Here is a 17,276-nt window from a genome sequence, read left to right as displayed (position 1 = left end):
GTAGCCTATTGCTTAGTTTGTTTTATGAAAGGAGACAGTTTGGGTATTTCTTTTCAAATTATGATACAGTACTTCCTGAAGTTCCAGCATATATGCATTTGAATAAGTATGATTATTACAAGTCAGAGGATAGACTTTCGAAGTATTTCATATCGACTATGAAGCTAGATACAGCTTATGCTCATAGACATAATTTGACATGTTGGTTGTCCGAAACGGAAAAGAAGTTCATAGGTCAGAGAGAGGATAGGTATAGAAAGCTGACCCAGACACGAGATACAGGAGATAGTCCAGTGGATTGGACAGATGAGGAGAGATTGCACAAATCTAAGGGAAGTTATGGACCGATTGCATTAGATGAAGTACAGAAGGGGAAATTGTGTATTGCCCGTCCCCAGACTCCTAAGGAGAAGGTTCTAGTGGGACAGAGTACGTGTGATCATACTTTTACCATGGAGGACTCTGCTAAGAACTTCTTGCAAAGTCCGGTACAGGTGATTCCGACTGTGTATTATGTATGCGGGAAGAATGCATATGTGAGATTGCCTGCAAATTGGTATGGTGCGTGTTATTTGGCTATCATTTTCCCAAAGATATATCATGCTGAAGATTTGAATCTACTAGAGGCGGGACGTCATTCTAAAGTGCGAAGAGCTGCAAGTGCAGGAGCAGTGATTGGTGATATATTCGGAGCGACTATACCTAGTTTGGGTGTGGTCCTGAGTGATGTGAAAATAAGAAGATTGGCGACTGTGGTGGATGAATTGTCAATGAATTCGGCGAGGTCATTGTTGTTGGTGAATGGAGAAATGTTATTGATAAGGAATATGGTTTTGCAGAATCGACTTGCGTTAGACGTATTATTGGCAAAAGAGGGCGGAGTCTGTAAATTGCTGCAGGTCCAGGAATGTTGCACGTATATATTCCAGACAATAGCAAGGACCTGGAGAAATACATAGACAACATTACCACAATCCATAAGGAAATAGTAGATCTGACAGAAGAGAATGTGTGGGAAAAGATTGGTCAAGGATTTGGTCGAGTGGGAACTTGGTTTGCGAACTTGGGAATGGGATTTCTTGGATCTGTGTTGAAGCCTATAATAATTGCTGTGGTTTGTGTGATCTGTCTGTGGGGATTCGTAAGAGCATGGAAATGGTACAGCGGGAATAAGGCCGAAAGAGCCCTCAGAGCGAATGAGCAGAGAATGGCGAGTTTGCAGGACCGTCAATATCAGAATCTTAAAAGGATGGAAGAGATTCAACAGAGTGGAATGGTAGTAACTGCCGTTTAGATTAGCTTCTTATTCCAGGAGAAGTGAGAAATGATGGTGTGATGACAGTTGTCATCAAAGGGGGGAACTGATGTAGCGCCTAAAGGTTTTGAAATTTGTAGGGGTGCACCACATTCACTGTTAGTTGGCACCCGCATATAATCAATGTATATTTAGATGTGTAGTGCGAAATGTATTAAGAAATGTATCAGCTATATCGTAACATAGAAGCGTTAGAGATGTGAAACTATATTGTGAATGTATTCAGTAAATAACATGATGATTAGTTTTCGTTCAGTGCAATGTATTAGTTAACGTGGGACTTGATTAAAAGGTTACTTATGTAGGTCGCTTATTCATGTATGTGAAAGTGAAAGTACTAATGCTTAGGATGTGATTTAATAGCGTGTTTAACCAAGTAGAGGCCTGAATGCACATATATCGTTGAGAAGAAAGGCCTGTTATTTTCTTATGTTAGCTGAATGCGGTAGGCCGCAATGATTTATTCTAAGAGGTTTTGGGCTGCAGTAAATTGTAAAGTTAAAAGATGCGAAGTATTTCTCCATCCCATGATCTCACCGTAGGTGCAAGGACAGTTGGTTCGTTAGTAGAAAAGGTCTTTGTCTAAGAATTGAATTATGGGGGAAGCCAGACATGGGAGTACTTTGAAATGTGCCAATCGCAACTCCTAGAGCGGACGGTGTCTGGGACTCAAGGCCAAGCTGATGGACGATGGAGGATGGACAGCTCAGGATGGAAAATCACTGGAAGAAGACCTGGTCGAGGAGGTGTGCCGGAGGGCGTGTTCTATGATTTGGGGTTTTGTATTAGGGACAGCGCCCCGTGGGTTGGGCAGAACAGAATAGACCAGAGCATAGAGAAGAGGTGGGCGAGGAGCTAGAAGGAATACTGTAGATCAAACTCTCACTAAGTGAAGACTTCTTAGGGAGTTTCACTTCTGACACCTTTTCACGATTTCTTGGGACTTAAGGGAATGCTAAGTAGGGATGTCATCTAGCATAGAGTAGGGACAGAGATGCTTTGGGTTGATGATTCCAAATATCGACATTGGCTTGGTAGTTATCTACCTCATGCTTTTAGAATTTGTACTTTTGTTTATATTTAGTCGTATGCGGATTCTTCGTAGAGTAGCATTTGTGTTAGTGCCTATTTACCTGTTGTGCCTTGTATTAAGGTGCCTATATCTGCAGATGTTTTTGTTGATAATAAAATCCCGAGAGCAATAGAGATTGGGTTTCGAGTCCTTAATTATGTCAAATTGCGGAAGGTATTCTCTCATAATTGTGTTTGCTCCCTCCACGCCATTGGGCAAGTAAAAAGGTTCAATCGGCCAGAGTGGGTTCTTGGAGACTAATGGAAACAAGAAAACTGGGCCCCAGCACATGCACTTGAACCTGTAAGTATATTCTGGGGTTATGAATGCAATCAAAGTTTTTGACTTCTCATGGAAGAAGATTTGTAGGTGTTGGAAATCCTCCTTTTCTCTGTGGTCATCTGACATTTCTCCTGTTTTTCTGGGCCATATTGTTTGCTGGTATTAGGCCTCTGTGCTCTGTGACACTTCTATTTTGTCTGCTGTAGAGCATATGCTCTGACCCTAAAATGCTACTGTTAAGTACGTTGTCACCAATTTGGCTTTTTCTTAACTTTCCTGTACTATCATGGTAGTTGGTGCTGAAAATGCCTCAATTTCACAGATGTTAAATGTCATATGTGGGTTTCAGTGTGTATTTACATGTCCCAAATATGTGAAAATGTATGTTGCTGTCAGGATCACCATTCCTCTCTCTCTACCACTACTTCATTAAAACACTATAGCAACACGTGGAAAGAAAAAGCCCCTATACCATGCAGGAAACCCTATGTTTAAAAATTAACGTCACCCCATGAGTGTCTGGTAAACCACAGGTTTGTAGGAAAAGATATGAGTAAGACTCTTACTGTATATTTAGGCTTCGTAAAGTATGAGTCAAATGATTCAAAGCTATTTTCCACCTAGTTTCAAATATGTAATTCAGTTAAGAAGGTCAATTGTTCATAACTTTAGTGAAAAAGTTACTTTGTAAAGTGTACATTTTGCAGCATGAGATAAAACCAGTTAAGAATATGCTCCTACAAAGGCTCAATAAACATTACTGGCTGGGAGTTAATGAAGCATGAAGACAGGAATGTTGTCAACCACTGTCCAGTTAGTAGGGTTAGTAGCAATTAGCCAGGTGGGAAGGGGACAGAAACAGTTGGAAGAACAAAGAGTAGCCTTCACACTTTGACTTGGAGATGCTAAATGGGACTGGCATTATCCCATTCATTCCCGGGGACATCCTAGACTTTCTGGACATTAAAATCCTCTTCTGATGGAAACAGAAAATAGCTATCTTGAATTTAGGGCTTGTAGGATTGTTTGCAGTAAAGAAAAGCAAAGGTACTGAAAAAGATGAGAGTAATAAGGATGAGTGAGGGCATTCTTCTGGCTAGTGAACAGAATAAGACTCGCACCTCATCACCATCTCAGTACACTCCTTGACATGGGAAGTTATCATCTGAAGAAAGAAGATCCTGGTTGAAAAAAAGAGCTCAAGGCTACTGATGTCACTCAGAGATTGGAAATGCTCTCTGGGGGCAGGGTGGTTAGCCTACTGTTTGACTTCAACAGGGGCACAAAAGCCGAAAGACTCAGGACTCCAATAAGGCCCAAGTGATCACTGCCAACATAACCCTTTAGGAACACTGACTGGAGAGAGACCTGGGGGCATATTTTCCAATGCAGCGCAGCAAGTAAAGTTGTTAAGCCGCATTGCGTGAAAGGGAGGGAAAAGAAATGCTCCATATTTATAAAGATATGGAGCATTCCTGCTCTCTCCCGGTGCACAGTGTGCAGCTTAGTGCCAACACAGGCACCCTTGCACCTGTGTTACAGGTAGGATTGTTTTTGTGTAGGATGGGATACCTTCCTGCACAAACACAATCAGTCCTTAGAGGTATTTTCCTCTTTCTATGTGTGCTGCACACTGCTGCACATGTGGAAAGAGGACATAGCGAAGAGAAATAAAGATGGTCTACAGCATTTCCTAGATATTTGTGAGTGGATTACCACCAACCTATTTCTTAATATTGATGTCTCTTGACAGTATAGACACTCTGACACTACCATTGGTCTTGCAAGATATCACAATAGGTGCAAGCTATTCAGAAGATGTAGGGCCTTATCTAAAGTTTGGCAAGGCTGAACATTCTTCGAAATGTGAGGGATGTCCCTTTTGCCACATTTAGAGTGCCACTGACATCAATGCACTCTCAATACAGTACACACGTCATTCACCACTTTTGGTCTGAGGTCTTACTTTCACCCAACTATAAATAAAGCCTCTAGACAGTTTAATGATGTGCTTCTTGGCCAATCTGTCGAAATCCACTTTCGAGGGCTTTCATTAGCATGCACTTTTCAGACTTCTGGGGCCATATTATCAAGAATGGCGCAAAAATTATCGCTGTTTTAGCGGCAGGAAACTGCCTCTAAAGTGGCGATAAGGGGCTTGATAATATGCCCTTGAGAATTTCAATAGAATCTCAGGTTCTGGTGTGAAGGACATCAATCCTGGATTTCTATTGGAATTCCCTAGGGCATATTATCAAGCCCCTTATCGCCACTTTAGCGGCAGCTTCCTGCCGCTAAAGCAGTGATAATGCTTGCGCCGTTCTTCATAATATGGCCCTATGTACTTTGGGAACAGCAATTTTTTCATTGTCATAAGGTGAACAAAGGCCCTAAGCAACACATTTTTTTTATACCTCAGGGAATAGCTTATCTAATTTAGCATGAATCAGTGTGTTTTTTTAGAATTCACTCGTAGTGCACTGTTTAGTATTTCATCACATTTAAATGGATATAAAATATGATCTATGCAGTCAGGTAAAGTTTCGTTCGCAAATTAATCTATACATTATCGGCGCCTGGAGGCCTTTCGGGGTAGATGTGCACTTTACAATGCATCTTTAATAGAACAGAACAAATCCAGTTATTCACAATTTACCTTCTCACCGTGTCCTGCAATCACGCATTAAAGTGACACGTTCACCTGTAGATCATTTGTTAACTCCTAAAACCGCTCTGGGCTTTGAGACACTGTGTAAAATGAGCTCTCTTTGGAGATATTGTACAAGGCAATTGTAGTAAGGCAGTCGAGTAGCAGAAATGTAGTTTAAATAGGTTTATTGAGTCTTGGTCACAAGTTTGTAAGTTCATGTGGAGCAGCCCCACCAGGAGCAGTCTGCCTGCTGCTCGGCCCATACTCCAACTGTCACACTTCACCTCACAGGCACCGAAACATTACATTCATCATCACCACACCAACATTCCATGCAGCACATTCACACTGGCTAAGCAGCTAGGGAGAAAGCAGCAGGATAAATACATAAACAGGATACTGCAGAAATATTTTGCAATCTTTATTCTTGCAGATTGATATTTTTGTATTTGATATTTTGACTTACCACCCATTCAGTAAATGATTGCGGAACATTGGTGCTCCAGACTGCCTCATCAGTGTTTTGTGTACTGTGGTGTGGAGGTCAAGGACTTCTAGGACTACCTCTTACCAGACTCAGCAGTTGCTGCCTAACAGTACAGTACTGCTTGCCTCATCTCATTGTCAACTCCTCTGTTTATTTGCACTTATACTCCTTCACCACCACTCTCAAGACAATTCTTCTTTTCTCCTCTCCATGTACCTCGCAATTTCTTATTGTATCTAGGATCATTTCGTCTAAGAGAAACACATGGTGCCCAAATCCTCCTCCTATCTAGTGAAAAGTAAGGTGCAACCCTTTTTAACTTAACAGGGATAAAATACCATCTTAATAGGAGGAGAAACTACTAACTACCAGAGAAAAACACAGGTCCTCTGAAAACATTGTGCACTACTTAGAGGGTATTCCACATGATAAAGACAGCAATCTACCCCAGCTTATTCAGAATATTACACATGCCTTCTGGGTGCATGAAACAACCCTTCAGTGAGTCCCAGCTATTGGAGAAACTAGGACTCTAGAGAAAATAACACTGGTAATAAAAAATGTTGCGAGGACTGTGAAGTCTTGAAATTCTAATAGGTGGTTTGCTACTTGCCTCTATGTTTTTTTAGAACCAGGACGTTTGATTTTATTAAAACTAACCCCTATACTTCACCCCGCAAATCCCTCATGAGCTTAATGTGCTTCTCTCGCGAAAATAATAAACCTCTAGTTTTATGTTCTAATCGCCTACTTTACCTCACCTCTTAATTCACTCTTTCAGTTACAGGATTTTATGTTATGTTATGTTACCAATATTTGCAGAGCGCATATACACCAGATGGTTTCTTGGCACTGATGTAACCTAATCCAGGCAGCTGCACCAATATGTTAATTGTAAGCTTGCTTAAAGATCCATATTTTTAAAAGCTGACTAAATGTCCCATAGTTAAGGGTCGTCCTAATTTCCAAGGGCAGGGAGTTCCAGGTGTGGGGTGCAATAACTGATAATCTGGATCCACTTGTCTTTTTCTTATTGAATTTAGGGATCACTAACTAGTGCAGATGGATAGATTTTAGATTTCGATAGGGAATGTACTCTGGGCACAAGTTTTTATGAAGACTGGGCTTTTCATATTGAGGAGTTTAAATATGATATAGTATGTTTTAAAAGTAGATCTCTGAGCAACGGGAGCCAGTGAAGTTTTTTCATCACTCGGGAGATCTGAAAATGTCTGAGAAATTGGAAAATCAGTCGAGCAGCCTGGTTTTGGACCACTTGGAGCATGCGTGTGATGCAATTGGGAAGACCCGGGTAAAGCAAATTAGCATAATCTATTCTTGATATAACCAGGGTAATTATGACTTGAACCAGTCAATCCACAGTAAGAAATGTTCTTATTTTCTTGATTCTGTGGAGTTGTAGAACTCATAGATCTAAGTTGAAGTTTCAGGGAAAGATCCTCATCGATATGAACCCCAAGGCTTTTTACAGACTTCTTTGATCAGTCAGTCAACATTTGTTGAGTACAGAGCTGCCACCCCTAGAAGTATCTGTGCTCAGGGGTGCAAGGTCTCTGTCGAAAAGCCAGGTCTTGAGTTTCTTTCCGAAGTCCGCCACGGAGGGTGCTGTACGAAGGTTGAGGGGCTGGTAGTTCCAGGTTAAGGCCACAAGGGCTACTGAGGAGTAGCACAGGTGTCTTGCGGGAAGATGGAAGTTAAGTCGGTGGTTGATGTAGGCCAGTCTTTGATCATGTAAGGTTTTGTAGGTGTGCATGAATATCTTGAACTGGCAACTTTATGGCTGGGGAGCCAGTGGTGGTTGTTGAGGTGGGGGTGATGTGGGTCCATTTGGGGAGTTCCAGGATGAGTCTGACTGCAGCCATCTGTATGGTCTGGAATTTTCTGAGGAGCTGGATTGAGATGCTGGTGTAGAGTGTGTTGCCATAGTCGAGGCGACTGGTGATGACGGCCTGAGTGATGGTCTTTCTGTTGTTGACTGGGATCGATCTGAAAATTCTGTAAAGAGTGCGGAGACTGTAGAAGTAGGAGGAGGCGAAAGCGTTGACTTATTGTTTCATGTACAGTTCGCTGTCAAGGATGATTGTTGGACCCGGCCTCGTAACATGGCTCTACTGGTCCCCACATCACCTAACCTGTTGCCGGCGGCCCCAATCCCCCGGCCTCACCAAGCCTTTCCACCAGAACACACGCACTCAACCCGGACACCCTCGTCCATGGCCTCTCTCCTTTCGGCCACCCCGGGCCCGCGTGCCCACTCCATGCACCAAGATGGCCGCCTGGCCCCAGCGCGACCCGGGCCTAGAGGCGCCACTCCGGCTGGAGGACATCCCGCTTCCAGGGGTTGAGAGAGGGAGGAGCAGTTTCTATCACACCTCTGAAATTCCCCTGGGACGATGGGTTTCGATCGGCCCTCCGGCCTCCCTGAAGGCTGGCTCCACGCCTGCTGGGTGTCTGGGACTCCTCCCGACCCGGCCTGAAAGGATCAAAAGACAATGGCAGGAAACCCCCGACAAGCGACCCCCAGGTGACAAGACCCCTGCCTGCACAGACTCCGGACATCAAAGGGGGGTCGACCTATAACCAGGGGTGCTCTGGGACTGTCCGGCAGATTCGACGCTGGAACAACGAGAGCCCGCTGACGTGGTCGCGGCTCCTGGAACTTAGAACTACCTGAGCCCTGCTGAGTGACTCGCGGCTCCCCGAAGATCGTAAGACCTCCGAACTTGTACCTGAGCCCTGCTGAGTGACTCGCGGCTCCCTGAAGATCGTAAGACCTCCGAACTTGTACCTGAGCCCTGCTGAGTGACTCGCGGCTCCCCGAAGATCGTAAGACCTCCGAACTTGTACCTGAGCCCTGCTGAGTGACTCGCGGCTCCCTGAAGATCGTAAGACCTCCGAACTTGTACCTGAGCCCGCTGAGTGAATCGCGGCTTCCACAGACTCCACTGGTCCCGGCGGACCCCACGACAACCAGCCTACCCCCCAGCTCGAGGATTGTGAGCTGTGCGCCGGGTACATCCTTACCTTGAACTTTTGTGCCAAAGACTGTCCCGCTACCCCCTATCCCTTCCGAGACTCATTGAGCCCGCGCTCTCCTTGTACATATTTGCAGTGCTAACCTATTTGATAAAGATTGGTTCCTGAGAACGCACGGTGTGTTGTTTCTGTGTCGTGTGGTGCCCGAAGTACGATCCTCGATACGAGACTTCTCCACCTGAGGAGTCTCCCGCCAGTGCCCGGCTACGATACTCGAGGGTGGGTCTCAGGGTAGTCAGGACTCCCTTCCGGGCTCCTCTGAGGTCGCCGTCTAACATTGGTGGCAAGCGACGGGATTCGGGCCCATCACCGAGAGATCGTACTGTGAACGACGGACGCACTACCAACAAAGATGGCAGAAGGAAACACCGTGAACCCCGCAGAAATCAACGCCAACAGGGTGTTCCAGGTGGAACAACTAGAAAAATACACACACAAAGAACTAAAGCAATTCTGCAAAGAACTTAGAATCGCTACCACCGGTCTCAACACCAAGGAAGATTTGCAGAAAGCACTGAAAGCCTGGGTGGATACCGGGGCCTCCCGCCCGGAAAACACGGGGGAGCACCCCGACGAGGCAGAACCTTCCCAAGGCGAAAGCAGCAACAATCAGGTGCGAAACATCGTAACAGAAGGGGGCCTATCCCCGGAGGAACTCGCGGACAGAGAGAGAAGCCGCAATCACGAACTCGAGTTAGCTAAGCTCAAAATTGAAGGCGAATTAAAGTTAGCAGAGAAAAAGCTAGCAGTGGAGCAAATGCGCGTGCAAGGCGAGCTAGAAGAGAAGAAGCTCCAACGGGAACACGAAGGAAGGAAGCTCCAACTGGAGCACGAACGCAGCTTGAAGGAAATCGAACTCAAGGCCAGAAGTGAGGAAGGGAGGTCCCCGGGAAACCGAGAGGCGACCTCCCCAGCGGAGCAGAAGGTCCACATCCCCAAAGATGTGGTCAAGGAATATTATAAAAACGATGACATTCAGCAATGGTTCAGGGCCTACGAGGTCGCCATGACCTCCCATCGGGTCCCGCAGAAGGACTGGGGGGCAGGGTTGTGGGGACGATTTCTGAGCGAAGGAAGAGACACCCTGCTCGACCTGCCCCTCTCTCTGCAGACCTCCTACAGCCACATGAAAGAAGCTCTACTCACAAGGTACGGTCTCACCCCCGAGATGTACCGTCAACGATTCCGGGACTGCAGGAAAATCCCGGGCACCACCTGGGTAGAATATGTGAACTTTTTTAGTCGGGCCTTTCGATTGGTGGGTCAAGGGCAGCAAAGTCACCACTCTTGAGGAACTCACCGACCTCCTATTGTGGGAACACCTGGCTGCGAACTGCTTTGTGGAACTACGCCAGCATCTGCTCGACAGCAAACTCACCGATCCCAGGAAGCTGGCGGTGGAAGCAGACCGCTGGACCAACACCCGGGTCACCCGGGGCATGGTAGGAGAATACCCCCGAGCCAGTCAGGGACCACCCCGCCAGAGAGGAGGGGGGAACCAGGGAGGCCAGAGAGAGTCCCAGCCTAGTCCTCCGAAGACCCAATCTCCACCTTTCCTAGCGCCCCCCCCACCAGTAACCGGACCCCCCGGGAGACGGGGACACAGGGTAACCGTCACTTGCTTCCGTTGCCAGAAGCCCGGGCACTACGCCAATGACCCAGAGTGCCCCATGGCCACCCAAAACACCCCTGCAAGACAGATAGCCAACGTAGCCCTGGGGGAGGAGGTTGAGGAAGCCGGGGAATGGGAACACGCAGCCATGGCCCTAGTATCCCTGGGAGATAGGGAGATGGTCCCTGGTAGCCTCCTGCCCTCCAACACGAAGAAATACAGGCAGCTCGTTAAGATCAATGGCCACCAAATAGAGGCCCTGCGGGACACCGGGGCCAGCATCACCGGTGTCCTCAGGCACTTAGTCCCCGAGGAGCAGATCCTCCCCAACGTCTTTTGCCCAGTCATTTCCGCCGATAATAGGGAGAGTATGTGTCAGGTAGCTCTGGTGCCGTTTGAGTGGGGTGGAGTAATAGGTAAACTGAGGGTGGCCGTAAGAACCTCCCAGCCGGTACACTGCCTCCTAGGGAACGACCTGGAGAGTTCGCACTGGAAGCACGTCGAACGCAAGGCCCACCTAGGGATGATGGGGCTCCCCGAGTGGGTGTGCGCCACCACCCGATCTATGTCAGCCCGACTCACCCACCTGGGAGAAGTCGAAGACGCCCCGACCGAAGAAGTCAGAGCAGTAACCCCCGAGGGTCCTCCCGTCCCCCCATCGGAGGGGCCCGTCGCCAGCGACGAGCCCTCCCTGTCCGACACCGCCCCGGTCCCTGAGTTAGGCGATCTACCCGAGTTGGCCCAATGGCGCCACGAGGGTGGACCCACCCGGGAGGAGTTTTTCCGGGAGCAAGCCACCTGTCCTTCCCTGGTCGGACTGCGGCGCCAGGCCGAGGGCCAAGCCGCAGGCGACCAAACTGGCACGCACCGAATTTATTGGGAAAATAGCCTTTTGTATAGTGAGCAGAAGTCGGTGGAGCTGGGATCCGGTCGGGTGCTGGTGGTACCCCTCCGCTTCCGAGACTTCCTCCTGGGCTTAGCCCACGACGTCCCCCTTGCCGGCCACCTGGGTCAAGACAAGACCTACAGCCGTCTCGTGACCCATTTTTACTGGCCTAAGATGAGAGCAGCCGTAGAAGCCCACTGCAAGTCCTGTCCCACGTGCCAAGCTAGCGGGAAGAGTGGGGGGAAGCGCAAGGCTCCCCTCCAACCCTTCCCGGTCATCAGTACCCCCTTTGAACGAGTCAGGATCGACATCGTGGGGCCCCTGGACCCCCCCACCTCCCAAGGTCACCGTTTCATCCTGGTCCTGGTGGATCACGCCACCCGATACCCTGAGGCGATCCCCCTATGCACCGTCACGGCCCCCGTAGTGGGCCGGGCCCTGATGGGGATCTTTTCCCGGGTAGGGTTCCCCCGCGAGGTCGTGAGCGATCGCGGCACTAATTTTATCTCGAGGTACATGACGTCCCTGTGGCAACAATGTGGAGTGTCCTACAAATTCACTACCCCGTACCATCCCCAGGGGAACGGCCTAGTAGAGAGGTTTAACCGGACTCTGAAAGGGATGATCACCGGCCTAGAAGAGCCCCTCCGGCGTAAGTGGGACGTCCTGCTCCCCTGCCTCTTGTTCGCTTACCGAGAGGTCCCCCAGAAGTCCCTAGAGTTCAGCCCGTTTGAGTTGCTCTATGGACACCCCGTCCGGGGTCCCCTCAGCTTGGTTAAGGAAGGGTGGGAGGCGGCACCCCAGACCACCCCACGAGATGTGTTCCACTATGTTCTGACCCTCCGGAACCAGACCAGGAAGTTCCGAGCACTGGCCGAGGCCAACCTAGAGACAAGCCAAGAAGAGATGAAGCGCTGGTACGACCAGAATGCCACTCTGGTCGAGTTCCAGCCGGGGCAACAAGTATGGGTCATGGCTCCCGTGAAGCCAGGCGCCCTCCAGGACAGGTGGACCGGGCCCTACAAAGTGATTGAGCGGAAGAGCCCAGTCACATACTTGGTGGACGTCCAGTCACCCCGGGATCCCCTCCGGGTCTTTCACGTGAACCGCCTCAAGCCTCACTTCGTGCGGACAGAACTAAGCCTCCTGCTGGCCACCGATGACGGGGCCGAAGATGAGTCCGATCCCCTCCCGGACCTCCTGTGTGTCAAGGAGCAGGATGGCTCCGTGGAGGGGGTGAATCTCTCCCCAGCTCTCACTACCCAGCAGCAAGAGGACTGCCGCCAGCTACTAGGACAATTTGCCGACCTCTTCTCCCTGATCCCCCGAGTCACCGACTGGTGTGTCCATGACGTGGACACCGGGGACAGCCCGCCGGTAGGACACCGAGCCTACCGGGTCCCCGACCGGGTCCGGTCCTGCATTCAAGCTGAAGTCTCAAAGATGTTGACCATGGGAGTGATCGAGCCATCTGACAGTCCCTGGGCCAGCCCCGTGGTCCTGGTCCCGAAGGCAGCGGCCCCCGGTGTCGCCCCCGAGCTCCGGTTCTGTGTGGACTACCGGGGGCTCAATGACGTCACCCGAGCCGATGCCCACCCCATCCCACGAGCCGACGAGCTCATTGACCGACTCGGGGCAGCACGGTTCCTCAGCACCTTCGACCTCACCTGCGGATACTGGCAGATTGCGCTCACCGAGGGGGCCAAGGAGCGGTCTGCCTTCTCCACCCCAGATGGGCATTACCGCTTCCGCGTAATGCCCTTCGGAATGAAAAATGCCCCGGCCACCTTCCAGCGACTGGTAAACAGAGTCCTGGCCGGGCTAGAACATTTCAGCGCGGCATATCTGGATGACATCGCCGTTTTCAGTTACGAATGGGGTGAGCACCTCCAGCACCTCCGGAGGGTGCTAACCGCCCTGCGCCAGGCAGGCCTGACAGTAAAAGCCAGCAAGTGCCAAATTGGACAAGGATCAGTAGTCTACCTGGGGCGCCAGGTCGGGAGTGGCCAGGTCGCCCCTCTACAACCAAAAATCGACGCCATCGTGGCCTGGGAACCCCCCACCACCCAAACGGAGGTTCGAGCCTTTCTGGGCCTCATGGCTACTACCGCAGATTCATCCAGGGGTATGGCAGCCTTGTTGGCCCCCTCACAGAACTCACATCCAAAAAACAGCCAAAAAAGGTTCAGTGGACAACCGCCTGCCAGGAGGCGTTCGATGCCCTAAAGAAGGCCATGTGCACGGCCCCCGTCCTCCAGGCTCCCGACTACTCCGAGGAGTTTGTAGTCCAGACCGATGCCTCCGAGCATGGCATTGGGGCCGTCCTGTCCCAGATGAATGACCAAGGCCTGGACCAGCCCGTCGCCTTCCTCAGTTGGCGGCTGTTACCCAGAGAACAGCGATGGAGTACCATTGAGCGCGAAGCCTTTGCCGTGGTCTGGGCACTCAAGAAACTACGCCCTTACCTGTTCGGCACCCATTTCAAAGTCCAAACCGATCATCGGCCCTTGCGATGGCTTATGCAGATGCGGGGAGAAAACCCCAAGCTACTGCGGTGGTCAATCTCCCTTCAGGGGATGGATTTCACCGTGGAACACCGTCCTGGGACGGACCACGCCAACGCCGATGGCCTCTCCCGGTTCTTCCGCCTCAGCGAAGAGAACCCCCCAAGATGATGGGCAGTTCTCTCCGGCTTTCAGCTGGGGGGGACGCGTGTTGGACCCGGCCTCGTAACATGGCTCTACTGGTCCCCACATCACCTAACCTGTTGCCGGCGGCCCCAATCCCCCAGCCTCACCAAGCCTTTCCACCAGAACACACGCACTCAACCCGGACACCCTCGTCCATGGCCTCTCTCCTTTCGGCCACCCCGGGCCCGCGTGCCCACTCCATGCACCAAGATGGCCGCCCGGCCCCAGCGCGATCCGGGCCTAGAGGCGCCACTCCGGCTGGAGGACATCCCGCTTCCAGGGGTTGAGAGAGGGAGGAGCAGTTTCTATCGCACCTCTGAAACTCCCCTGGGACGATGGGTTTCGATCGGCCCTCCGGCCTCCCTGAAGGCTGGCTCCACGCCTGCTGGGTGTCTGGGACTCCTCCCGACCCGGCCTGAAAGGATCAAAAGACAATGGCAGGAAACCCCCGACAAGCGACCCCCAGGTGACAAGACCCCTGCCTGCACAGACTCCGGACATCAAAGGGGGGTCGACCTATAACCAGGGGTGCTCTGGGACTGTCCGGCAGATTCGACGCTGGAACAACGAGAGCCTGCTGACGTGGTCGCGGCTCCTGGAACTTAGAACTACCTGAGCCCTGCTGAGTGACTCGCGGCTCCCCGAAGATCGTAAGACCTCCGAACTTGTACCTGAGCCCTGCTGAGTGACTCGCGGCTCCCTGAAGATCGTAAGACCTCCGAACTTGTACCTGAGCCCTGCTGAGTGACTCGCGGCTCCCCGAAGATCGTAAGACCTCCGAACTTGTACCTGAGCCCTGCTGAGTGACTCGCGGCTCCCTGAAGATCGTAAGACCTCCGAACTTGTACCTGAGCCCTGCTGAGTGACTCGCGGCTTCCACAGACTCCACTGGTCCCGCCGGACCCCACGACAACCAGCCTACCCCCCAGCTCGAGGATTGTGAGCTGTGCGCCGGGTACATCCTTACCTTGAACTTTTGTGCCAAAGACTGTCCCGCTACCCCCTATCCCTTCCGAGACTCATTGAGTCCGCGCTCTCCTTGTACATATTTGCAGTGCTAACCTATTTGATAAAGATTGGTTCCTGAGAACGCACGGTGTGTTGTTTCTGTGTCGTGTGGTGCCCGAAGTACGATCCTCGATACGAGACTTCTCCACCTGAGGAGTCTCCCGCCAGTGCCCGGCTACGATACTCGAGGGTGGGTCTCAGGGTAGTCAGGACTCCCTTCCGGGCTCCTCTGAGGTCGCCGTCTAACAATGATCTCTAGGTTGCGTGCATGGTCCTTCAGCTCCCTCTCGAATGCAGTCATGTTGAACTTTTCCGAATGCAGCTGTCTCTAATTTGGCAGCTACATTGCAAGGTATTTGTTTTTAATCCTGCCACAGGGTAGTATAATAAAGTTTGCCTTAGCTAACCTTGTAGTCAGTTTTAAACCACTATTCACTATAGCACTGCACTCCACCCACAACACACCACGCTCATATAGGGTTTTAGGACCACCCTCTTTCAAAAAACATCCATGAGCTCCTCCCTCGTAGCGAGGGGGTTGTAGCCCGCGTCACGACTAGGTTCTTGACATGAGGAGGCACCCCTATGATGAAGTATGACACCTCTGGTGTGTGAGAGGAACCGTCCTGAAAATGAAATGACCCTACCACTTTCAAGAGGCGGGGAACAGGAAATCCATTCCCTTTAAGTACAACTTCATCACAAACAACCTCCTCGGACTGCAGCTAAGAGCGGAGTGGGATTATGAGCATTCCTGCTAAAAGTTAAAAGTGAGTAGCGAACTAGATACTATGTTGCCAGTGTCCGCATAAAGTGGTACACAATAACTCATGTGAAAGTTTTCCGTTTTCACAGCGTTAAAAGAATTATAGAACTCGGCGTCTCAAGCGTAACTCATTGCGAGACTGCCCATTGAAGTGAATTAGTATTTACCGCCTGCACGCTCCTTGAACTGTGAGTCTTGTAAAACATTTATAATGGTATAGATGATCCTCGAACGCGATCACTTTAATGATCAAAACTTCATTTTGTGACCAATAGATCTGAATGTTCACGCTCCCCACGTTTGAAGAATTCTCAATATGGAGTTTTTGAAATAGTTTAACTCCTTGAAGTCAGCTGCAAATTGGACTACCAAGTAAGTCCTCTGCTGCTTTTCCTCATTACAGAGCCCTGACTTAGCATGAAGCAGAAACAAACCAAAAGGTTATTGTTTGTCATTTTCTACAGACAGCAATTCTGAAGAAGCCACTACGTCATCAAATGGGGCCCCTCCTCAAAATAGGTCGATGAGCACTGTGAACACATTTACAGGTAAAAGAGGTATCCACCAAGATTAGGAAGGGGCATTTGGTTTAATAATTTGATAATCCCCTCAGAACTGGTATCCTATAGATCATTGGGCCTTGGTGTCATGGTCTGATTCACAGTCTATTCCTTTTCCAGAGGTTCCCTCTTACATTTTTGCACCATTGGTGGTAAACTCGTTTTTTCTGTGTACTGTAATTTTCCACTAGAAAGTAACAGGTTATTGCGAATTGTAAACAACTGATTGTACTAGCACTTTAATACATTGTCTTATTGACGACATCAATCATGATCTTACAGCATAGTGTTATTTTATAAAATGCATATTTTGCTTTTCAAACCTGATTTTCTCCATATTTGTAAATACCAGAATTCAAGCCAATTTGTGATTTTTACCATCGTTTACCATTGTTTGTTTACAGCTATGTATACTTGTAACAATTGCATACTTCTAGATATTTCCTCTTTATTGCAACATGTATAGTCTGTTTTCTATATTTAACACATTGCCCTATAAGTCCTTTTTAAACCAATTGGTCTTTCACTGTATTTCAGTTTTAATTCGTCAGTAGCGTGTCATGTGATCAAGATCACGGTCGAGCGATCAAAAGGCGTCATGGCGGACACTGGTCTGTTTTGCACTCTGAGGTGTTATCAGGATTAAGAATAAAAGAACTTTGCAAGCAACTTTCATAGACTGATGGTGTTTTGTGGTCCGTACCTGGAAGGAACCCCCTATGCGAAGAAGGTGGTCCAGGATTGTTGGCATCTATATATATATATGTAGCTAGCAGCTAGCCTCAAAGTGCCTACTAACAAATAAGAACAGGCTGCAACAAGCTCAGGCTCACATAAACAGGCTTTATTGTGGCTACAACACACAGGTAATGTGTTTCAACCACAGCCGCG

Source organism: Triturus cristatus, chromosome 2_2, assembly GCF_964204655.1.
Source record: "Triturus cristatus chromosome 2_2, aTriCri1.1, whole genome shotgun sequence".
Lineage (NCBI taxonomy): Eukaryota > Metazoa > Chordata > Amphibia > Caudata > Salamandridae > Triturus > Triturus cristatus.
The sequence above is the reverse complement of the archived record's forward strand: the minus strand, read 5'-3'. Positions refer to the sequence as shown.